This window comes from Geotrypetes seraphini, chromosome 3 (assembly GCF_902459505.1).
Source record: "Geotrypetes seraphini chromosome 3, aGeoSer1.1, whole genome shotgun sequence".
NCBI classification, from domain to species: Eukaryota; Metazoa; Chordata; class Amphibia; order Gymnophiona; family Dermophiidae; genus Geotrypetes; species Geotrypetes seraphini.
The window spans coordinates 116,729,053-116,754,097 of record NC_047086.1 but is presented as its reverse complement, the minus strand read 5'-3'; the positions used below and the strand labels follow the sequence as shown (position 1 = coordinate 116,754,097).

The 25,045-nt window shown below is 42.0% G+C and overlaps 1 pseudogene; it reads left to right on the top strand.

Moving 5' to 3' along the window:
* The window catches only part of LOC117356546, a 106,869-nt pseudogene that overhangs the window by 1,509 nt on the left and 80,315 nt on the right, over positions 1-25,045 (top strand).

Sequence of the window (25,045 nt, the reverse complement as noted above, 5' to 3'; positions counted from 1 at the left end):
AAAAGGGAGAAATGGTGCGTGGGAAGAGAACATAGAAATAAGATGGCAGATAAAGGCCAATAGGCCCATCTAGTCTGCCCATCCACAGTAACCATTATCTCTTTCTTTCTCCAAGAGATCCTACGTGCCTATCCCAGGCCCTTTTGAATACAGACACAGTCTCTGTCTCCACCACCTCTTCTGAGAGACTGTAAAAAAGTATTTCCTTAGATTACTCCGGAGCCTATCACCTCTTAACTTCATCCTATGCCCTGTCATTGCAGAGTTTCCTTTCAAATTAAAGAGACTCGACTCATGCGCATTTATATTACATAGGTATTTAAACGTCTCTTATCATATCTCCCCTCTCCCACCTTTCCTCCAAAGTATACAGATTGACATCTTTAAGTCTGTCTCCATACGCCTTATGATGAAGACCACATACCATTTTAGTAATGTAATGTAATGTAATGTAATTTATTTCTTATATACCGCTACATCCGTTAGGTTCTAAGCGGTTTACAGAAAATATACATTAAAGATTAGAAATAAGAAAGGTACTTGAAAAATTCCCTTACTGTCCCGAAGGCTCACAATCTAACTAAAGTACCTGGAGGGTAATAGAGAAGTGAAAAGTAGAGTTAGAGGAAAAATAAAAATAAAATAAACATTTTAACAAGACAGCATTGATCTAAATACTTTGGAAGGTAGAAGAGAGGAGAGAAAGGAATAGAAGCAGAAGGGGGAGCCGTTGAACAGTAGAATTCTGGAGAAATTTAAATGATAGAAATAGAACAAAACAAAGACAAAAGGCAAAACAATAGATAAGATTAAAGATAAATCATAAGCTGGAAAGAAAAATAAAATAAAACTTTGTCTTCAATCCACGGTTTCAGCGTCAGTGATGAAGTGGAGCAAGTAAGTTTAGGAGGAGCGATTGACGTTTCCAGAAAGGGCTTCCTCTGAACCGACTCCATCCTTTTTATATCTTTTTGAAGGTGCAGCCTCCAGAATTATACACAATATTCTAAATGAGGTCTCACCAAAGTCTTATACAGAGGCATCCTTTTTCATACTTCCTTTTTCCTACTAGCTATTTCTCTCCCTATGCACCCTAGCATCCTTCTAGCTTTTGCTGTCACCTTTTCGAACTGTTTGGCCACCTTAAGATCATCACATACAATCACACCCAAGTCCCGCTCTTCTGTCGTGCACATACATAGGTTGGGGAGTGGGAAGGAATGATGCTACTTGAGGTAAGAGGCAAGGAGAGAGAAAGTGTGCAGGAGGCAGAAAGCATTGGACTCATGGAGAGGGCAAGATTGATGGGGAGTTCAGAAAGGAGGGAAGGAGAAATGTCACACTCGGGGGGAAGGGGGAGAGGGCAGAAAGTAAAAAGTTGGACTCATGGAGGGAGAGAGAGAGAAAGAGAGAGATATGTTGGTTAGGGGAGGGATGGAGGAACGGAGGAGAAGAAGCATGCAGGAGGAAGAGAGAAAGAAATGTTGGACTGGGAGGGGGGCCAGAAAGGAGGAAGGGAAGGGAGATGGACTTCAGGGGGCAGAAAGGAGGAAGGGGGAGATAAATGTTACACTGGGGGTTGGGGGTAGATGACTAAAGGAAGGGAGAGATACCAGGCTAGGGAATGGAAGGGAAGGAGGGGAGTCTGGTAGCGCTATAGAAATAATAATAGTAGCAGTAGTAGTAGAGAGAGATGCCAGATTATTGGAAGGAGAGGAGAGAAATGCCAGATTGGGAAGGGGGGAAAAGAAGGAGAGAGATGTTGGGATACTGGGGGGGAGGGAAGGAGAGAGAGATAGGAAGGGAAGGTAAGACATGGAAAAGTAGATTTTGAGAAGAAAACAGAAAAATGGAAAAATTGAATGTTACGTTAATGCCAAAGATGGATGCAATCAAAAATCAATGGCATATAATTCTCAATATCTCTTTCACCTAAGCCTACTCACACAATGCCAATCATATCAAATGAACCTAGGAGTATAAGAAAAGTCCCATTATGTATTTATATACATTAAAGGAAGCCTCAGCCCCACCACTCCACCGCTGTATTGATTCTTAAACTACGGGAAGAATTACATGGCACCTCATCATTGGCTGCCAGTATGTATTTTTTTATACTTTTTTTACCACCTTTTCTTTAGTGTTATTTATGTTCTCCGTGGTTTTTATCTTATCCAATAAATAATTTTGTTCTTAGTTTTTTAATAAAATGGCTTTTGTACTTAGCTTTATTCCATCAGCCAACGTCTGGGAGTCTAACCCGACATGACATGTTTTGCACCATAGCAGTGCTGTATCAAGGGTCTCCCTAGGACAATAAGAGAAGAGGACCGTTAAAAAATATTCACAACCGCCCTCCTCCCTAACTCATACAATAAATCTTATCCCAACTCACAGCATATTGCTCACTCACCGAGAATGCTCGTGTCATCCGACTCCACAATCTTTAAAAGAGAAAGATGGCTGCGGCGTCTAAACTCGGGATTTAAATATCCCTCCCTTCATACTAGAAAAGTTTCCTCCCCCTGCCTCTCATTGGCCCGACCCTATCCAATGAGTGAAGTCCACTCAATTTCACCATTCAACCCCCGTGGTTCCACAGTGTCAAGCATGAAAATGTGCCTCTGCTCGCTCTCATTGAGCTTCTGTGAGTCTTTTCCACCGTCCCACCCCACTACCTTATTAATGACACGCCAACAAATCTGTTCCACTGTACGTTTGTATGTTTTCCAGTGGGCTACTAAGGGGGCCTGTATGACTTCATTAATTATACGAGATTTGTGCTCGGTTAGTCTGACCCGAATGGCCCTGCTGGTCCTTCCAATGTATACTAACTCACAGGGACAAACGATTGCATAGATAACATCCTGAGTCGTGCAATCGGTGTCAGTCCTTGAAGTCAGAACCCGGTCCCTCCCCGGGGACACTCCAACTCCTCCCCTCAATAGTTGATGGGCACCATTGGCACCTGCCACACTTCATATGCTGGCCCCCTTGTGAACCCCTTGTCTTCCCATATTTTAGGCGATTACATTTTTGCCCCAATGTTGTACCCCTCGAATATGCTACCCTAGGGAAGTCCCTCCAACAAGTCCAGGGGTTAGCCCCCTCGGTGGCCTCCTTGTATATGTCCAAATTTGAGGATAAGTACATTTATGGGACCCCATGGTTTTCTCATGTAATATATTGGGGCCGATTTTTAGATGATATCTTTTTGATATGGCAAGATACTAGGGAACATCTTCAACATTTCTTTGACTATATAAACTCCGTGGACAATAACATAAAATTCACAATGACATGCCATCAGGATAAGATTGACTTCCTTGACATAGCTATTATTGTGGAGGATGGTAGGATTAATACTTCCCTTTATAGAAAACCAGTTACGCGTAACACGATCCTTCAGTTTGACAGCTTTCACCCATGTAGGTTGAGGTTTAATCTGCCTATTGCCCAATTTTTGCGTATCCGTCGAATATGTTCTACCTTAGGGGAGTTTAAGAAGCAAGCAAGGGCCCTTTCTGAGAGGTTTAGAGGTCGGGGCTACCCAGAGAAATCTATAAGACAGGCATATTTGAGGGCCAAATATGCCCAGCGGGAGCTTCTTTTGCAGGAACCAGTACCATCACAAGAGACGGAGAATGACATCTTAACCTGTGTCCTCCCTTTCTCTAGAGCAGTGAACCTGGTTGTAGCGCTGATGAGGCGTCATTGGTATATTGTGCAAGCCCATCGGGCGTTGAGGGACTTCCCTAGGGTAGCATATTAGGTAGGGTATTAGGTAGAGTAACTATCTATACAAGTGGCCACTGAAAAGTTCTTAGCCCAACCAAGAAGAGAATGATGTGGAGCCATGAAACTTACAAGTTATTTCACACTTTTTAAAGTCTGTGTTTATTTATATAAAATTATATAAATCATACATACAAACAGCATGTATATGTCAAAAAACATACAAATTCAAATAGATTCCAAGTGTAATTCACCTTATATCAGCTTTTGTCCAAATATATTTGGGCCTCAGTCCCACCACTCCACTGCTGTATGAGGTGCAGGGAAAGTCAGCTGTGATAAGTTAATTCATTATTTAAGGAGTAGAAGAAATGCTGCCGCCATCTTGCTCTTTAAACTTGTGGGAGTCGGATGACAGAAGCAGCTGTGGTAAGTTTGATTTAGTTTTTAAGATTCTAGTTTTAAGGTTTTGGAGGGAGGAACATTTGGTTAAAGATCATTTTGAATGTTTTTTCCTTTTTTGTAGGGGGACCATTGAAATAGCACTTGTTGCAAAACATGTCGGGGCAGCCTCTCCCGGGTCATATTAGCTGAAAAAGATAAGTGGCTTTAAAATGGTGAACATAATGATGCACGTAATTCTTCCTGCTATATAAAACTGATACAGCGGTGGAGTGGTGGGACTGAGGTCCAAAGATATTTTTACAAAAGCTGATATAAGGTGAATTGCACTTGGAATCTATTCGAATGTGGGTTATTGGTTGGAGTTCCAGGTACATTTAAAGCTAAAAATTACATCATTATTTTGGAGATAAAAGATATACAGACATGAGAAAAACATAAACAATATGAAACAAAGCATGAGTTCCTATAGCAAGAGCTCTAAGAATTTAAATATTTTTTTAGTGAGAACCATTGCACACAAAATTGTTGATATCTGCCAGACCTTTTAGCTATACTATATGCCTCAAATCCACCAAGTGGAATGAGAAAGCTGGGTCAAGTTCTTCCAGAAATTCAAAATAATTTTTATGGCTAGGGATATCAAGATATCAAATAATTTTCCTTTTGCTACGGACAAAATAGAGTTAAATTTTAATGATTTCAAGACTAGGGTCTGATATGGGAAAATATGATCAAAATGAAATACAGAGCAGTTAGTAGCCCAAACTGAAGTACAAAAAGATTTAACAAATGGGCATTGGTAGAGAAGATGCTTTAAGTTACCTGTCTCAATAGTGTATGATTTAAGCGGGGTCCATTGTGCTTTGTGCATTAGAAAAAATAAACTGCCTAATAGAAGCAGAGCGAGAGGTATGAAACAAATTACACCAAAGTGGCTCCCATTCTTCATGTGTGATATTGACCCCACTATCACTTTCCCATGTTTTTTTCAGTACTGATGTCTGGTTAGGTAAAAAAAACTTTTAAACAACTTATAGAAACATGATGCAGTGTGATCTAAAGCAACAAATTGCTTAGAGAGTGACAAGTGTCAGACAACAACGTGTATATTTAGGTTAAATTATAGATTTCTTAATGGCAAATTTTAATTGCAACTATTGGTAAAAATGCGAGTCTAAAAAGATGATACTTATTTTGTAAATCACTAAACGTAAGGAACTCAACATTAGTATCATATACCGTATTTTTTGCTCCATAAGACGCACCTGACCATAAGACGCACCCTAGATTTAGAAGAGGAATACAAGAAAAAACCCCATTCTGAACCAAATTCTCACTGCCAGGCTCTGCACCCAACCCCACATTACTTTCCAAGCTCTGCATCCTGTCCTCCCTCCCTGCCAAACTCTATACCCTGTCCCCCTCTGGTGGTCTAGTGGTAGGCCAAGACAGGGCACAAGACAGACAGGGACAAGTCAGGCAGGCCTAGTGGCTGGCAGGCAGGTAGGGACAGGCAGGCAACAGTGATAAATTGATTAACTGTTAGTCAGTTGAGTTGCTCTCCACATCAAAGTTACTGCGCTTCCACTCCAGAACTCAGAACATAGGAAGCAGCAGCTGTTATTGTCATTTGTCGCTGTTATTTTTTTTTCTCTTTTTTTAAGGAGCTAAGGTTTCATTGCTTTGTAAAACAATTTACTTTGTGGTGAACTGGAGTCCTATAGTCTTATATGCAGTAGGAATTCCCAGGGCCTTCCCTTTGCTATTATCATTTAAACTGACATAAATTGAGATAGCACACACTAAAGACCAATTAACCCCTATGCCTATATCTTTGAGATGCTCATTCAGTCCACTAGACTCCTTCAGTCCCCCCCAGGCCTACCCCCAGGAAGGCAGGCCCCGGCCTCGCCCTCCCTATTTTTAATTCGGCAGGGCAGGCAGGCCCCGCCCCCAGGATCTATTTTTGCCCAGGCCCCAGCCCCCCCAAACCTTTTTTAAATTCTGGCGCCCTCCCTCGCTGGATGCAGCTGCCTCTCTTGCAGAGAGCGGCACACAAGGCCGCCTGCCTGCTTCCCGCGAGAACTGAGGCTGATGCGGCTGCCTCCTCTTCTCTAGTGGCAGAGCGGTGCACAAGGCTGCCTACATAGTCCCGCGCTGCTTCCCATGAGAACAGAAGCAGCGCGGGACCAGGCAGGCAGCTTTGTGCACCGCTCTGCCGCTAGAGAAGAGAAGAGGAAGCAGCCGCATCAGCCGTCAATTCTCACAGGGAGCAGGCAGATGGCCTTGTGCGCTGCTCTCCGCAAGAGAGGCAGCCGCATCTAGTGAGGGAGGGTGCCAGAAATAAAATAAAGTAACGGCGTGAGACGGGGGCAGGGGGGGTTGGGTATTTGCTCCATAAGATGAACCCTTATTTCTACCTACTTTTTTTAGGGAAAAAAGTGCATCTTATGGAGTGAAAAATAAGGTAGTTTCAAGTTTCTTTATTTTTGATATACCGTTTATCAAACAGGCATCTAAATGGTTTACAATAAAATGAAATTTAAAATAAAAGAATTAATAATTAAATATATCACATATCTGGAGTTAAAAAATAAAAAGGGAACATGAACGGACTGACATACACAAAACGAGGGAGAGGAGATAAAAGGGAAGTTAGTAAATATATCGAGATTGAAAATAAAAATAAAAGGGAGGAGAATGGAAGGAGGGGAGATATATTATGGTAGGGCTCGCTTCAAAAGAAATGTGTGTTTTTTTCCAAAATACTTCAGTGAACTACATGAGAATTATTTGAAAGAGGTGGGATTAGAGATTATAGGCATCTTTAAAAAGAAAAGTCTTGAGTTTAGATTTGAATTTTTCTAAAGAGTTTTCTAGATGGAGATCTCTACTCTAAGAGGAACTGCATGATATTTGTTTTTTTTATCAATCAATAGATTTTTATTCTACAAAACAGGGCATTAAAATTGAAATGAAAAGTGTCTCCCCCCAAAAAGAGTGGAATAACTAGTAAGTTTCATGACTCCACCTCATTCTCTTCTCGGTTGAACTGAAAACTTGTCAATGGTCCCTTGTACACCTGATCTTTGGCACATGCAAATTTACATGCTTAGGGGTAAATTTTCTAAAACAAACACTGAAGTGAAGACTCTGTACAAGCCCTGTGCTGGAAATAGCAGCAATTTCTTCACAAACCCTGACTTGTACAACAACAACAAAAAAAACACAGCAGATTAATTGCAAGCCTCATATCCTGACTACCAAAAGAAATCCATAATTGATAGGGATAAAGCAGGATCCTAAAATAAACTACTTACAGCTGATCTTTAAATTTCTAAAACTGGCTGGTTGGCTATGATCCCTGAAAACGATGATGGGATTTAAAAAGATATGGACTATATACAGAGGATCCCTTTACTGGAAGAGGGTGGAATAAAAGTATACAGGGTGCAGTTTTCAGATTGAAAGAGGCAGCCTGTCTACCTTCTGTGGTCAGCAGTGAATCCAGAAATACAATGTCAGGGCTGTATCCAGTGGCACTGAATTTTTGATCTATGTTAAGTTGCATTTTACATAGCCGGTCAAGCCAGTATAGTTGCTGACTAGGATATTCAAGGAACATAGCTCAGCTGACTATCTCCCGCTGACTACTGGCTGGTAAATAGCACTGAATATCATGAAGACGGTATGTGCCATCATTTACTATGTTTTTATGTTACTATGAAAACTGGTCAAAACCCATGCAGACATCATAAATATAGGATGCAATTCTATAAATGGGCATAGAAGATGAAACATAGAAACATAGAAGATGACGGCAGATAAGGACCATAGCCCATCAGGTCTGCCCACTCTACTGACCCACCCCCAAGTCTACTATCCTAGGGATCCCACTCCTGGTGACAGGTTCCCTTGGCTTAACCCTCTAAGGGATCCCACATGGGCATCCCATTTGCTCTTAAATTCTTGCACGCTGTTTGCCTCGATCACCTGCACCGGGAGCTCGTTCCAAGGATCAACCACTCTCTCGGTGAAGAAATATTTCCTGGTGTCGTCATGAAATTTCCCGCCCCTGAGTTTGAGCGGATGCCGTCTTGTGGCTGAGGATCCTTTGAGAAAGAGAATCTCTTCTTCCATCTCGATACGGCCGGTAATATACTTAAACGTCTCGATCATGTCTCCTCTCTCCCTACGTTCCTCGAGTGAGTACAGTCGCAAATTTTTCAGCCTTTCCTCGTACGATAGATCCTTGAGCCCCGAGACCATCCTTGTGGCCATCCGTTGCACCGACTCTACTCTCAGCACATCTTTTCGGTAGTGTGGCCTCCAGAATTGCACATAGTATTCCAAATGAAGCCTCACCATGGTTCTGTATAATGGCATTATGACTTCAAGCTTCCGGATGACGAAACTCCTGCGGATGTAATCTAACAACTGTCTTGCCTTAGATGAAGCCTTCTCCACATGATCAGAAGTTTTCATGTCTTCTGCAGTTCATGCACCTTCCATGCATAATTGCCACACTAGTTGGCAAATATGTGCCAAAATGCTCTAAGCACTATTTTTTTTTTTTAGTTCAAGAATCTATATTGATATTTCTGATGAATTGAAATTAACAAGATCATATTCCAGTAACAGGAAGTAAGAACAAAATTTATTCCATCATCTTACACAGTGTGCCTAACAAATTGTTCAACAGGCTGCCAGATTTCAACAATTTTATGATAAGGTTTAGTCTTCTCAGTAACAGTCAGATCAAGATGTCAAACCAAACACACCTGATTCCACCAATATATAAAGTTTAAGGATACCACTCATTTCCAATTTGACATGACCATCCAAAGGCCATCTGAATTAACCCCACAAATTTCAACAGCTGGGTGAAGAGATCTAAAAGTGACAATATCAAAGGTTAAAGCTGTCTCAGATCTTACAATCTTCTGAATAAAATCCCAATTCAGTTAATTCCTCATGATTCCACACCCAGCTCAACTCTCCTTCTCAGACTGCTTTTTGGATTTTGCAATATGGCTGCCATGAGCTCCCGTAGTCTCTCGAGACTACAACAGGAGCTCACGGCAGCCATTTCCTATGAGTGATCTGCATGGGGCAGGAGCGTAGGAAGATCGATCCTGCCCTGACAACCCGCTAGACCACCAGGTAAGGCTTAAGGGGTGTTAATGATTAAGTCACACTAAGGGTTCCTTTTACAAAGGTGCGCTAGGGCCTTAACGCGTGCAATAGCACACGTTAAATTCCTGAGCGCACTAGCCACTACCATCTCCTTTTTAGGAGGTGGTAGATTTTCAGCTACCGCGCGCTCTAGCGCGTGGTAATTTTGTGTGTGTGCTAAAAACCCTAGCGAACCTTTGTAAAAGGAGCCCTAAATGCTAGAACACTCATAGGAGTATAATGGGCATCTTATCATTTACAGCCTGTTTTACAAAGCCGCGCGGCAACAGCCCCAAAGCCCTTTAAATCTCTATGGGCTTCGGGGCTGTTACTGCGCAGCAGCCGCTAGCGCAGCTTTGTAAAACAGACCCTTAGTGCACACTAATTATTAGCTTCCATTAAATTGGTTAGTGCACCTTAATAAAAGGACCCCATTGAATAATTTCAATGTTATACTGAATATTTAAACCAAATTCCAAACACAGAGTTTAAGTATTCATCCACTAATATTTTGGTTGCACCTTATGCTTCTTCTACATTTTCTCCAGATCTCAAGAAATGCCATGGTCTGGTCATTATTTATCAAATATTTTATGATGTGCATAGTTACCCCATAAGTCCTTTATAGATAATAACAATCTACAATTAATATCTATGAGATAAATTTGCATATTCTGTCTCCAACCTATCTTATGTATGGCTTCAAAACCACTGCAGAATCACCAAGATTAGGAGCCATTGAACTAAGGATGAAATCCAAAACTGAAGAATTATCATTTTTACTTCAATATCTTTTCTGTTTTACATTTTAAGTTGACCAAAACATATGGGCCGGTGTTCAGCATTCAGCTGGGAATGGAGAAGATGGTTGTACTGACAGGATACGAGGCTGTGAAGGAAGCACTAGTGAACTATGCTGATGAGTTTGCAGGAAGGGCCAAAATGCCAATCTTTGAGGAGATGAACGAAGGAAACGGTAACTAAATGCCCCCTTGTCTGTTATTATTTAGTATATATTTGCTAAAATTGATTTACAGTGTAGCATATATATATGCAGTACATAAATTAGACAAGATAAGTGGATTTTGACTCAAATTAGAAAATTTGGATAATGGAGCTAGAGCGTTGAGAGTTTCGAATTTTATTGTTTTAACATTTCAGTCTCCTCATGAAACATTCAATATTTTTTAAAGGAAAATTTTCAATATCCAGATTCCAGTTTGCTGCCATTAAAGAAACTATTACTTTCCAACTATATAATATATAGAAATAAAACAAAAACAAATTAAATAAGGTAGCACTTTTTTTTTAGGTCTAACTCAATGCATTTTATGATTAGCTTTCATAGGTAACCTCTTCTTCTTCAGATCAGAAGAGGAGTTACCGTTGAAAGCTAATCATAAAATGCAGGCTGGTAATTCACTCTAATAACTTTACTATACATTAAAAGGGGTTAACTTAAATCAAAGACAAGTAATCTTCCCAGGCTCTAACCGTACACGCAATGCCCACCTGTTTGCCTACCCCTCCCCAAAAGGATGCATCTACAAAAGATTCTTCGACAAAACCCTCTCTTTCCAAGCTGGCAAATGAAATGACTGCTTGTCCACCCTCATCTCTCTTGCCCCAACTTATCAATCCTTCAGGAAATCTCTCAAATCTTACCTCTTTGATAAATTCCTCTAACCCCCCGCCCTCCCTACCAAACTAATAATCCCAACCTCACCTCCCTCCCTACCCTTCCTCCCCTCTTCCCCGGTTGGCAGCCCCCCTTGCAACAGCTATTGGATCATTTTGTAATTGTCACTGGTTTATACCATACACTTGTTAACTAATTCTCTGCACCTTCATTGCATAAATTGCCCTGAACTGTTTTCTGATATGCTGAACTGTTTTCTGATATGCTGTAACTTCGCTGTAAATGTAGTCTCTTAACCTGTAAACCGCTCTGAACTGTTTTGTGGTATTGCGGTATACAAAAATAAAGTTATTATTATTATTAATCAAAGACTTATACAAAAGAGAGCAAGGTATAAGCCCAGTATCCTGTTTCCAACAGTGGTCAGCTCAGGTCACAACTATCTGGCAAGATCCCAAGGAGTAAAATAGATTTTATGCTGCTTATTCTAGGAATAACCAGTGGATTTTTCCAAGTCCATCTTAATAATACCTTATGTACTTTTTTTAAGGAAGTTATCCCAAACTTTTTTAAACTCTGCTAAGATAACTGCTTTCACCACATTCTCTGGCAACGAATTTCAGAGTTTAATTACATGTTGAGTGAAGAAATATTTTCTCCTGTTTGTTTTAAATTTACTACTTCGTAGCTTCATTCCATGTCCCCTAATCCTAGTATTTTTGAAAAGAGTAAACATGTGATTCGCATCTACCTGTTCCACTCCATTCAGTATTTTATAGACCTCTATATCTCCCCTGAGCTGTCTCTTCTTCAAGCTGCAGAGTCCCAGCTGCTTTAGCCTTTCCTCATAGGGAAGTCGGACCATCCTTTTTATAATTTTTGTAGCTCCTCTCTTTACCTTTACTAACTCTACTATATCTTTTTTTGAGATATGGTGACCAGAATTGCACACATAATTCAAGGTGTAGCCACACCATGGAGGGATACAAAGGCCATTATAATATTCTCATCTTTGTTTTCTACTGCTACTACTTTTTATCATTCCTAAAGCACTGAAAGGCGTACGCAGTGCTGTACACGTGCATTTAACATGTAACAGATGGTCCCTGCTCAGAAGAGTTTGCAATCTACTGTATTTTTCGCTCTATAAGACACAATTTTTTCCACCCAAAAGTGGGTAGAAATGTTGGTGCATCTTATGCAGCGAAAATACATATTTATAGCACACACACCCCACCCATCGGTCCTTTTTTAAAACACCTCAGTACCTTTTTTTAACCCCCGTCCCTTTTTAAAACCCCACCCCACCCCTTGTCCTGTCTCGTACTTCTTCAAATGTCCCCCGTTGCATGGTGGTCCATCGGTGTGTTGGCCGGCAGGTGCGAGCCCTCCACCCTCCTGCCTGGGCCTGTGCTGCCTCGTCCTGCACCCCCTTAAATGTCTTCCCATTGCCTGGTGGTCCAGCGGTGCATCGGCCGGCAGGCACAAGCTTTCCGCCGGCCTGCCTGGGCCCGCGCCACCCTCCGAATGGTGCCTTCAGTTCTCACGAGCGACACAAGCCCAGGAAGGTGGGTGGAAAGCTTGCGTCTGCCGGCCGATATTCCACTGGACCACCAGGCAATGGGAGACATTTAAGGGGGTGCAGAACGGGACGGGAAGAGGCGGCGCGGGCCTAGGCATGCAGGCCAACGCACCACTGGACCACCAGGCAACAAGGGACACCCAAAAAGGAACGGGAGGGGGGTACGATTCTTTTTTCCTCCCTGTATTTAATCTTGTTTGCTGTTTTATTTCTTTACCATGTTGCTATTTATTTCTTTACTGGTTGCCTTGCCTTGATGTGTCTGTCATTACACTTTATTATGACCGGGAGAGGGCTAAGGGGGGGACAGTGTCTTGTTTTGCTCTTTCTGGCATGTACTTTTACTGTTCTTTTTGGGTGGGGGGGATAAGGTGCTAGGTATTGTTGCTGAATACAAAAAATTTTGAACATTTCATGTACCTTATATTGCATTACCTGTTTCTTTCTCTGTTTGTTCAATAAAAATTGTTGTACCATAAAAAAGGGATGGGGAGGGGATTAAAAAAGATTCGGAACGGGGGGATTTAAAAAGGTACTGGGGACAGGTTACAGGGCAGTGGGACAGGGTACAGAGCCTGGTATATATTAGTACACAATTTGGTTCAGAATGTTTTTTTTCTTGTTTTCCTCCTCTAAATCTAGGGTGCGTCTTATGGAGTAAAAAATACGGTAATTTAGACAAACAGGGCATATAGAGGTTATGGAGTTTATTTCAGAGAGAATGGTATGATGGACATAGGTATATTATGGTGAGTGGGAGTTAGGAGTTAAAAGCAGGCAATGGAGGGTTAAGTGACTTACCCTGAGTCACAGGGAGCAGGATGAGATCAATCTCATAACTTCAGGGTGCTGAGGCAGCAGCTCCAACCACTAGGCCACCCTTCCACTTAACCAGCCAAGTGCTAACTCTGCCCCTGAACACCACCATATAACTGTTTTTCACTTAGATGCTAACCACTAATTAATTTTCAATGGTGATAACCGGTTAAATGCTGCTGAAAATTAGCGAATAGCCCCAAATAAGCAATTTAACCGATCTGCAGCTATTTCTGGCCAGTTAAACCATTTTAAATATCGACCAGAAAATATCTAACCTGGTTCCAAAACTCGCCTACCAATTTGCATGACTTTGATCATTTATTTTATTCCTGCTCTGAAAATGCTACCTGGAGTCATGTATCCCGAACAATATCATAATCAATCTCCCTGAGCAATATGCCATTTTAACACATCATGCAGTTTTTTGCTAGTTTCCACTTTATTCAAACAGATGTAAGATTTTGAGTCGGGCAGGATTATCCTTTGGTAGGCTCTGAGTAAAAAGGTGCATTGGATCCCTCACCATAATATAAATACATTTTTAAACACCCCCCCAAGAAAAAAAAAAAAACACCCACAAAAAACCAAAAACAAACATCAGTACATTGTAGCCGATGCTGGATGGACTTCTACATTCTTTGTCCATATGCGGCAAGACAATTCAGAGCCAAGTATGTGCATTTTAAACCACATTCATATCATCTGAGTACAGGTTTTATCTATCTTGGGGGGAAGGGAAGATATCTTAAAGTAGAACTAACAAATAAAATGAATAATTACTAAATTGTTTTCCATTCCTTTCCCGATAATTCCAAACATTCTCTTTGCTTTCATAGCTACCGCTGCACACTGAGCTACGGGTTTTGATGTATCAGCGATGAAACCTAGATCCTTTTCATGGGCAGTGACTGCTAATGTAAAACCCTGCATCATGTAGCAATAGTTTGGGTTTCTCATTCCCACATGTATCACTTTGCATTTGCTCACATTAGATGTCATCCGCCATTTTGATGCTCACTGTCTCTCAAGGTCCTCTTGCAATTTTTCACAATCCTCTTATGATTTAACAACTTTGAAGAACTTTGTGTCATCAGCAAATGTCTCACTAGTTATTCCCATCTCTAGATCATTGATAAAATGTTAAAACGCAGTAGTCCTAGCAGAGACCCCTGGGGAACCCCACAATTTATCACAACGGGAACTCACGGCAGCCATTCTGATGATGGCTCTGCATGGGGCAGAAGCATAGGAAGATCGCTCCTGCCCGCTTCACCGCTAGACCACCAGGTAAGGTTCCGGAGAGGCTTGGATGGCTTAAAAATAGCCAAAAAATCACGAATAACTGAATCCGCAGATACTGAAACCGCGGATTCGGAGGGAGAAGTGTAGTGGTGATCACAGAGACATGGTTCACAGAGAACCAAGACTGGAATGTAGTTATACCGGACTATAATCTGTTCAGGAAAGACAGGGTAAGAAGAAAAGGAGGAGGAGTTGCGTTATAGGTTAAAGATTAAAGCCACACAATTGCAGGATCGGCAAGGAAGAGGCACTGTGGATCAATTTGGAAAGAGGGAATGGTTAATATATTTACATTGGTGTGATATACAGGCCTCCTTTACAGACGGAAGAAGTGGACAAAGATTTAATAGGAGACATTCAGAATATATCTAAAAAAGGGGAAGTCTTGCTAATAGGTGATTTTAACATGCCGGATATTGATTGGGGCATCCCTATTGCGGGGTCTTCTAGAAGAAGGGAGATTCTGGATTCTCTACAAGGAGAACTGTTCCAGCAGTTGGTAATGGAACTCACATGGGATGGGGTCAGACTGGACTTAGTGCTTACAAATGGGAAAAGTGTTTTTGAAGTTACAGTGGGTGATCATCTGTCATCCAGTGTTCACTGCTTGGTACAGTTTAATATTAAGATGGTATAGAGAGGGCTCATTCAAAAGCAAAGGTTGTAGACTTTTAAAAAACTAACTTTGTTCAGATAGGGGTTTACGTTAAGGCAGGGGTGTCCAATGTCGGTCCTCGAGGGCCGCAGTCCAGTCGGGTTTTCAAGATTTCCCCAATGAATATTCATGAGATCTATTTGCATGCACTGCTTTCATTGTATGCTAATAGATCTCATGCATATTCATTGGGGAAATCCTGAAAACCCGACTGGATTGCGGCCCTCAAGGACCGACATTGGACACCCCTGCGTTAAGGAATTATTGTCTAGATGGGAATGTCTGAAAGGAGTGGAAATGCAGTAGGGAAAACTGAAAGGAGCGATTGTAAAGGCAAGATGGAGGGTGCTGAGGAAACTTATGGAAGTTCTGGTAGCTCCACTGCCTAACCTTTTCAATGAGTCTCTAGAATCAGAAGTGGTACCGGAGGACTGGAGAAGGGAAGATATGGTCCCTCTCCACAAAAGTGGAAGTAAGGAAGAAGTAGGGAATTACAGGGCGGTATGTCTGACTTCTGTGGTAAGCAAATTAATGGAAACACTTTTAAAACAGAGAATAGTCAAGTTTCTGGAATCCTGTGGATTACAGGATGGGAGGCAACATGGATTCACTAGAGGTAGGTCTTGTCAGACAAATCTGATCAATTTCGTTTACTGGGTGACCAGAGAATTGGATAGAGGATGTGCGCTAGAGAATGACACGTCTGTGTGGAACACTGTCCAAGGCTTTGCTAAAATCTAAATACACCACATCTAGCGCACATTAGAGAATGACACGGTGACAAAATTAATCACCGTTCCCGTCCCCGCGGATAACCACGGGAAACCATCTTCATGTCATTCTTTAAGGAGAGAGGGAAGAATCAGAGTATGAATGGCCACAACCACTGACCCACAAGCTTTGCTTTGAAGAATGCTGGTGTAGAAGGACCGAGGTTGAAATAGAAACTAGAAAATGACATGGGATTATTTCCCGCGGTTATCCGTGGGGACGGGAACGGTGATGAATTTTGTCACCGTGTCATTCTCTAATGTGCGCTAGATGTGGTGTATTTAGATTTTAGCAAAGCCTTGGACAGTGTTCCACACAGATGTCTAATAAATAAACTGAGTGCCCTTGGGATTGGTCCCAAAGTGACCGACTGAGTCAAGAACTGGTTAAATGGAAGGTGACAGAGTATAGTAATCAATGGAGATCGCTCTGAGGAATGGGATGTTACCAGTGGTGTGCCTCAAGGTTCTGTTCTTGGGCCTGTTCTTTTTAACATTTTTATAAACGATATTGCTGAAGGGTTGTCGGGTAAGATTTGCCTCTTTGCAGATGATACCAAAATCTACAATAGAGTAGACACGCCGGATGGTGTGAATACCATTAAGAAAGGCCTGGCGAAGCTTGAAGAATGGTCTGAAATTTGGCAGCTAAAATTTAATGCTAAGAAATGCAAGGTCTTATATTTGGGCTGCAAAAACCCGAGGGAACGGTACAGTTTAGAGGGTGAAGAACTTATGTGTATGACAGAAGAGCGGGAATTGGGTGTGATTTTATGTGATGATTTTAAGGTGGACAAACAGGCTGAAAAGGTGACGGCGAAAGCTAGGATGCTAGGTTGCATAGGGAGAAGTATGGCCAGTAGGAAAAAGGAAGTATTGATGCCCCTGTATAAGACTTTAGTGAGCAGGGCAGGATTAACCAATAGGCCAAGTAGGCACGTGCCTAGGGCCCAAAATGGTCAGAGGGCCCAATGAAGGAGGGCATCAGCATTGTTTTTTCCAAACAGCAATGGGCCCCTCCAGAATCGATCGGCAATGCGGGCCTCCCCCCAATCGGCAATGCGGGCCCCACCCCGATTGGCAACGCGGCCCCCCCCCCCTATCAACGGAAAGTAAGACAAGCAAGCAACGCGGTTAAGAAAGGCAACGGGAACTGTAATTGTGCAAACGGTGCTGCTTGCCCAAAGCTTCCCTCTGATGCAGCTTCCTGTTTCCGCCTGAGTGCATGGTGGGGTGGGGCGGGGCAGAGAGCCCTGTATACTTGTGTGCCTAGGGGTCCTCGACGAATTAATCCTGCCCTGTTGGTGAGACCTCATTTAGAATATTGTGTACAATTCTGGAGGCCGCACCTTCAAAAAGATATAAAAAGGATGGAATCGGTCCAAAGGAAGGCTAGTAAAATGGTATGTAATCTTCATCATAAGGCGTATGGAGACAGACTTAGATCTCAATCTGTATACTCTGGAGGAAAGACGGGAGAGGGGAGATATGATAGAGACATTTAAATCATTTCCTGTTTTGAAAAATTCCATTTTTGAGTAATTGTGGAATTTTATGCCTATGATACATAATAAGAATGGCTTAAAAACTCATTGGGTTGCCGTCTGCATATGAAATTGGGTTGAGGCTTTTTCTCCACTTGAATTAAATGTGTTTTTCAGTGAGTATTCCCACCACTTGGCTAATAACATTTTTGTTTTGATTTATATCTTGTTATTATTATTACTATTCTGGAGAGACATTTAAATACCTACGTAATGTAAATGCGCATGAGTCAAGTCTCTTTCATTTGAAAGAAAACTCTGGAATGAGAGGGCATAGGATGAGTTAAGAGGTGATAGGCTCTGGAGTAATCTAAGGAAATACTTTTTTATGGAAAGGGTGGTAGATGCATGGAACAGTCTCCCAGAAGAGGTGGTGAAGACAGAGACTGTGTCTAAATTCAAAAGGGCTTGGGATGGAATCTCTCAGAGAGAGAAAGAGATAATGGTTACTGCGGATGGGCAGCCTAGATGGGCCATTTGGCCTTTATCTGCCATCATGTTTCTATGATGAAGAGGATGGAACTCCTCTCATTTGAGGACAGACTAAAAAGGATAGGACTCTTCAGCTTGGAAAAGAGATGGCTGAGGTAGATATGATTGCAGTCTATAAAATCCTGAGTGGTGTAGAACAGGTACCAGTGCATCAGTTTTTTACTCCATCAAAAATTATAAAGACTAGGGGATATTCGAAGTTACAGGGAAATACTTTTAAAACCAATAAGAGGAAACATTTTTTCACTCAGAGAATAATTAAGCTTTGGAACGCATTGCTAGAGGTTGTGGTAAGAACAGCTAATGTAGCCGGTTTTAAGAAAAGTTTGGGCAATTTTCTGGAGGAAAAGTTCATAGTCTGTTATTGATCCAAACAAGGAGAACCCACTTCCTGCCCTGGATTGATAGCATGGAATGTTGCTACTATTTGGGTTTTTGCCAGGTACTAGTGACCTGGATTGGCCACCATGAAGATGGGCTGCTGGTATAGATGGACCATTCGTCTGACCCAGAAAGGCTATTCTTATGTTCTGTCTTTTAACCCAGTGGTTCTTAAACCTGTCTTGGGAGACCCTCAGCCAGTCGGGTTTTCAAAATATTCCTAAGGCAGATTTGTATATAATAGAGGTGACTGGCATTCAAATCTGCCTCATGAATATTCATTATCATTCACACTAGAAGTACACTAGAAAATCACTGCTTGTGTGTAAAAACTTTCTACCCCCCAAAAAATACAAGTCCACTCCTCATTCAAAATATTTTTTTAATATGATGTGCCATAACCAAAATGCCACAGGGTAGGCAAGGGTTACCACGGGACCATCATAGCCACATCAATGACCCAACCGCCTATACCTTATCACACTTTTACAGTCTTTTTATCACCATCTCTTTTAGAAGGAGAGCATCACTTCCTGGTGAAGTAGGAAATAATCCTGTAGCTAGGACCTGCCCACCAGGGGATGCAATATCCTCTCATACTGAGGATGTGTCTCCAGGGGCTTCTGCTCAGGAGGGAAGGATTAGGACAGCTGTTGTAGTTGGTGATTTGATCATTAGGCATATAGATAGCTAGGCAGCTGGTGGGCATGAGGATCGCCTGGTCACATGCCTGCCTGGTGCGAAGGTAGTGGTCCTCGCGTGTCACTTAGATAGGATTTTAGTTAGTGCTGTGGAGGAGCCAGCTCTCTTGGTACACTTAGGTACCAATGACATAGGAAAATGTGGAAGGGAGGTTCTGGAAGCCAAATTTAGGCTCTTAGGTAGATAGCTGAAATCCAGATGCTCCAGGGTAGCATTTTCAGAAATGTTCCCAGTTCCACGCACAGGACCCAAGAGGCAGGCAGAGCTCTGAAGTATAATGTGTGGTTAAGACGATGGTGCAGGGATGAGGGATTTAGATTTGTTAGGAACTGGGCATCCTTCTGGGAAAGGGGGAGCTTGTTCCACTTAACTGGGATGGAACCAGGCTGCTGGTGCTAACATTTAAAAAGGAGATAGAGCAGCTTTTAAACTGAGATGTGGGGGAAAGCAGACAGTCGCCTGGGAGCAGATGGTACAGTGTGAGGTATCCTTGAAGGATACTATTGAAACAGGATATTTAGGGAGTCCCAGTAGAGAGGTTCCAATAATGGTGAAAGAAAGCCAGGAGGATTTAAGAAGGCAGAGTTAAAGACTCAAATTTTCCCTGTCTTCTCAGCAGTCTGTAGTTACAAGGAAAAAATACAATTTGAAGTGTTTGTATACAAATGCTAGAAGCCTAAAAAATAAAATAGGAGAGTTAGAGTATATAGCACTGAATGACGAGGTAGGTATAATAGGCATCTTGGAGACATGGTGGAAGGAGGGATCACTGTATTACCTGGGACACTTTATTACCTCGGTACAAATTATATTGCAAGGATAGAGTAGATCAAATTGGATGAGGGGTTGTGCTATATGTTAAAGAGGGAATTGAATCAAATAAAATAAATATTCTGCATGACATAGATAGCAGTGTGGAATCCATATGGATAGAAATTCCATGTGTGAAGGGAAGAAATATAAAGGTAGGGTTATACTACCATCCCCAAGGGCAAAATGAGCAGACAGATGAAGAAATGTTTTCAGAGATTACAAAAGCTGGAGAATTGGGCAACAGGATAATAATGGGTGATTTCAATTACCAAAAATAAAAATAGAAAATTATGCTTGACACTATACAGGCCACCACAATGAACAATGTATATCCAAATACAGACAGAAAATGAGTTTTACTATAATTTTCTTTACCAATAAAGCACACAATATGTGGAGAGAAAAAAACCTCAGTTAACGTTTCATGGGCTCAAAAAACTCCACAAATAATATTTCTTCTTATAAATGTATCCAACAGTCTGTTTAATCAGAAATATATATGTTCAGTTGGCATTCAGCTATTCAGGGTTAATAAATGTGTGATACCAACCAGCACTGCTCCAATACAGCAGAAAAGATATCTGTATGGCTGCTCTGATGTCTTCAACAGCGCCGTCTCTGCTTTACAGATACATCCAACAGGGAATCCCCGTTTAGGAAGCCCATTGATTGAAGCAGTGGGTTGATAACATTGACTGAGCCACTGTACGGCAACATTGTTGTTAGGGAAAGGGGGGGAGTGGGAAGGGGTTATTAACTAGTGGTGATTGGCTAAAGAAGGACAGAAGTAGGGTGATTGGGGAATGGTGTTGCAAGGTTGTGAGGATATAGCAGTCAGGGATTGGATGAAGAGGAATGGAGCTGATTGGTTGATTTAGGCGCAATTGCTAGGAAAGATTGTGTGAGAAAGTTGTGGGATATCGAGAGGGTAGGAGACAGAGGGAGAATTAGGTAGCAGGGTATTTGGAGGGAATTTTGGGCTTTTCAGTGGAGGTTTTCAGTCAATTTGATTTCGGTGTGTGTATGTCTTACCTTGAGCAGTTTCGGAGGTTTTTGCGGCGGTTTGCGGTGTGTGGGGCGTTTAGTCAGGCCGGGTGAACTGGCAGTTCTGTCTTCATTGTATGGCCTCAGTTTCTCTGGGGTGTGGGTGTCGGTCTTTGCGAGTACGGAAGTGCTGAGGTGCAGCTTCGGGGACTGTTTCCTGTTTCCTGTGTCGGCCTGCAGCAGGGCTTTGCAGCTTCGCGGTTGAGTAACTTCGCGGCTTTGCGGCTGAGCGGCTTTGTGGCTGAGCGGCTTCGCGGCTGAACAGAGTCCTGCTTAGAGTGGAGTGGTGGATCACTGCTACCAGTGGAGTAGGCTGAATATCGGGGTGTTTTTTCTGTCCAGAGGGCAGGTAGGTTTTAGTTTTATTTGTGTTGTGGTGCTTGTGCTGCTTCTGGTCGGTGGGGGTTTGTTATTTACTAGGGCTGATGAGTCCTTGCTATGGCTCCCACAAAAGCTAGGGCTCGGGTCCCTCCGGCGAAGACCCCCACAGCTAGACCTCGGTCTGCTGCCTTGTCTGCGGCACCTGGCCTGTCTGGCTCTCGGGGTAAGTCTACCTCTGTGACCTCCCGCCCCACAGCTGCTCTTTCTAGGCAGAAGGGGGCAGCTGCCCCGTCTAAGGCTTCTGCTGCTAAAAAACCTTCAAGCAGTACCAGGAGACAAGAGGTGGCTGTGCATGCAGATGAGGAGGCTGTTCCTAGTACTTCTCAAGCAGTGGTTTCTTCTGGTTCGGCTTCAACTCTTCCTGGTGAGTTTTCCCAGTGTGTCTCAGATTTATTATCTATGGTGGGTGCATCAGGGCAGTTGGGTATTGGAGGGGTGGGGGTTGCAGCCCCTTTAGTTGAGGGTGGAGGTAAATCTTTGGCTAAAAAGTTAAAAGATAAAAAATTTTTGCGCCGTTTGCAGCATGTTGTGCGGCATTTGGATAAGGAGAAGAGTCGTCGGGAGGCGTCCGGGGATCCTCTACGAGTTTGGGAATCATCTGATTCCTGGGACTCTTCTCATTCTCCATCCTCTTCTTCTTCTTCCGGTGTTGTGCGTGTGAATCCTGCATTGGGGGTTGGAGCGAGCATTTCTGCACCAGCGAGTGGTATTGCTCAGTGTTCTCGGTCTGGGCACACTTTATGTAAAATTGCCCCTTTAGATAGTCAGCTTTTGCAAAAGCTGCGGCAGCGGATTTTGCGTGGTAGGTATTTTGATGTTTTTTCCTTATTGGAACGTGAGTGAAGGATCCCTAGCTAGCTGACATAGCTGGGTCACGGTGTATATGAAGAAACTATCAGTGGGTCATAATTAGTACAAAGAACAACTTGTGACTCCATTTTATTGCTCTGAGAAATCACGTATGCATGCAGGCCTGTTCTATGTATCTGTCTTAGTGCCTGGCACGGCCAGGGGGGCAATAGGATGTTAGCCTGTTGGTTAGCCTTGATGTATAGATTATAGGATGGATTTATGGTTTTGTTTTTCTCTCTGCTGTTACCTTTTGGTCAGAGCTGGTTAGAACTGGTTTGGACTGGTTAGGACGGACCCTATATAACTTTTGTGTCCGAGATCCTCAGGGTCTTCTGTTTATGCAGCCAGTTCTGCCCAGAAGTCCAGCATATATGCTTGTTTAATAAAAGCCTTTTTACATCTCTTCAGTCTCTGGCTCAAGTCTCTGCACTACTAACGGAGGGCCTTATCCTAAAAAGGTACCTTCATTTGGCGCAGCCGAACAGGGACTTGATCTACAGACTTGAGCCTGTTTGGTACGATCGTCTCCCTCGGAGGATTTCAAACCTTGCCTCCTACGAGACCCGTAATAGCCGGCATTAGCCTGATGGTTGATCAGGAACGGTTTCTCGTCGAAGACAACGGATTGCACCTCGAGAAGGAACGAATCGGTGGAGATTTCTGGCTCCTGGTTTTGTTGTGCCGGTACCGGACCTGTCTTGGTAAGTGAGAAGTTGATTCCTTCTCTATCCTGTCTCTACCTCTTCTGTCTAGTAACTTCTTAATCCGTTGTGAAGCACAGAGAGGTATATAGGATTCTGGTTTCTGGAAATTGGAACTTTTGTTGGGTGCATATATAGATTGTATAATATGGGTCAGAGCACCACCGACCCCCTTCATATCATGCTTAAATATTTTACAACTGCCTTTTCTGGCGATTATGGCGACCCTAAGATTTTTTATTGTTTTCTTCATCCTTATTTTTATTGTTGTCAAAGGCTTAGTATTTGGAATTTAATCAACTTTTTGTCATACTTGTCAAATTAATAAAACAAAAGCTCTGGGGACACCTGACAAGACACAGAGAACGAGAAATTGGTGATGTTGAGAAATTACCCGGGGAGATGGAAATAGCATTTAGGTTGGAAACCTGGGAAAGGTTGGTAAAGCAAGCCAGCATGATTGTTATGCTGAAAGTTGCAGACAGGATAGTGTAAGTTGCTTAACAGGGTAAAATGCATGTGGATCAAGACAGAATTAAGAATGTGAGTTCGCACTGATGAACGAGAATAAGGACTGTGATTTTAGATATATGTTGCGTGCAGTGGATTTGTTACAGACAATGAGTAATTTAAAGAAAGTTGAGCCAGATAGTTTATGTGTTCTTGCAGTTGTCAAAGTGTGTCTGCTGGTAATAAAAAAAGAAAAAAAAAAAAGCAACCGTTTGTCAGACATGTGGGGTTTGTGTTGGGCACATCCCTGCCTTTGTATTCCAGTGTTGGGGGATTTAAAGTACAAGACTAACAATGATAGAGGTTAAGTATCCATATTTTTCTGAAAATTGAAATATTTGCTAAACATGGGCTTGATAATTCAAGTTCAAGTTTTATTATTATTTGATGAATCGCCTATACAAACATTCTAAGCGCTGAACAAAAAAAAAAAAAAAAAAAAAAAACATTTTAGAGGACAAACAATTTTAAGACACAAGTACAAAGTTAAATAACAAAGTTTTTAAGAGTTTTATAAAAGAGATAAGATCTTTTTCTTTTCTGATGTACAGTAGCAGTGCATTCCACGTTTGTGGCGCTGTAACAGAAAACATGTCATTTCTTCTTGTACCCACAATTTTTAAGGAAGGGACAGTTAATAAGTCTTGTGATGATGATCGTAGAGAACGAGGGGCATAATAAGGAATGATCATTCTAGACATGAATTGAGGCTCATTGAAAGCTAGAACTTTAAAAACCAAGAATAATATCTTAAAAGTAATTCGGTGGCTAATAGGTAGCCAGTGGGACTTAATCAATAGCGGTGTAATGTGGTCAACTTTTTTTTTTTTTTTTTTTTCCTTTATGAATGAGTTTTATTGATAATGGATGGATTGAGATTACTTCTTTTGTGCTAACAGTCTCCCTTGCTTTCCCGTATTGTGTCTTTATCCTGGTGTTCTTTATGAATTCTTTCTTCCCATGCATGTTTGTATAAAGTGTTATTATCAATCAGATTCTAAATACAATTGGAAAGAGAAATACCTTTCAAATAAACTTGGTAGCTCAAACTCCAGAGGAAGGGGGTAGTTATTATGTAAGGACAGTGCAGAGTAAAGTAGCTACATCTAGTCTGCAGCAGTGCCCACTCCTCAGAGTGTAGCGGGACCCAGGTGGCAGACAAGGGTTCCAGGTCTGCCTGCAGGGAACATGGCTAAGTGACCTCAGGGGTGGTGTCACGTTAAAATGTCTCTTCTTTGTCTTCGCAGTCATACATACAGAGCTGTTCTGGACCTGTTACAATGAGCCTTTTTCTACCCAGAGAAGGAGGACAATGTTCTGCTTTCAGTAACCTTGAAATGACCTTGCACTTAACATTTAACATGTTTCTTTTTTTTTTCCTTTGAATTGACATTGCCATACTTCAGAATACCTCTATATTTAACATTGTACACTGTATCTTACTTTACCTAGTAAGTTTTGCTTATTTTTCAAGATTGAAGCACACCCTAGCAGTTGCGTCCCTGTCTGCCTTATGAATGTAATTGGCAGGGCACCAAGCCAG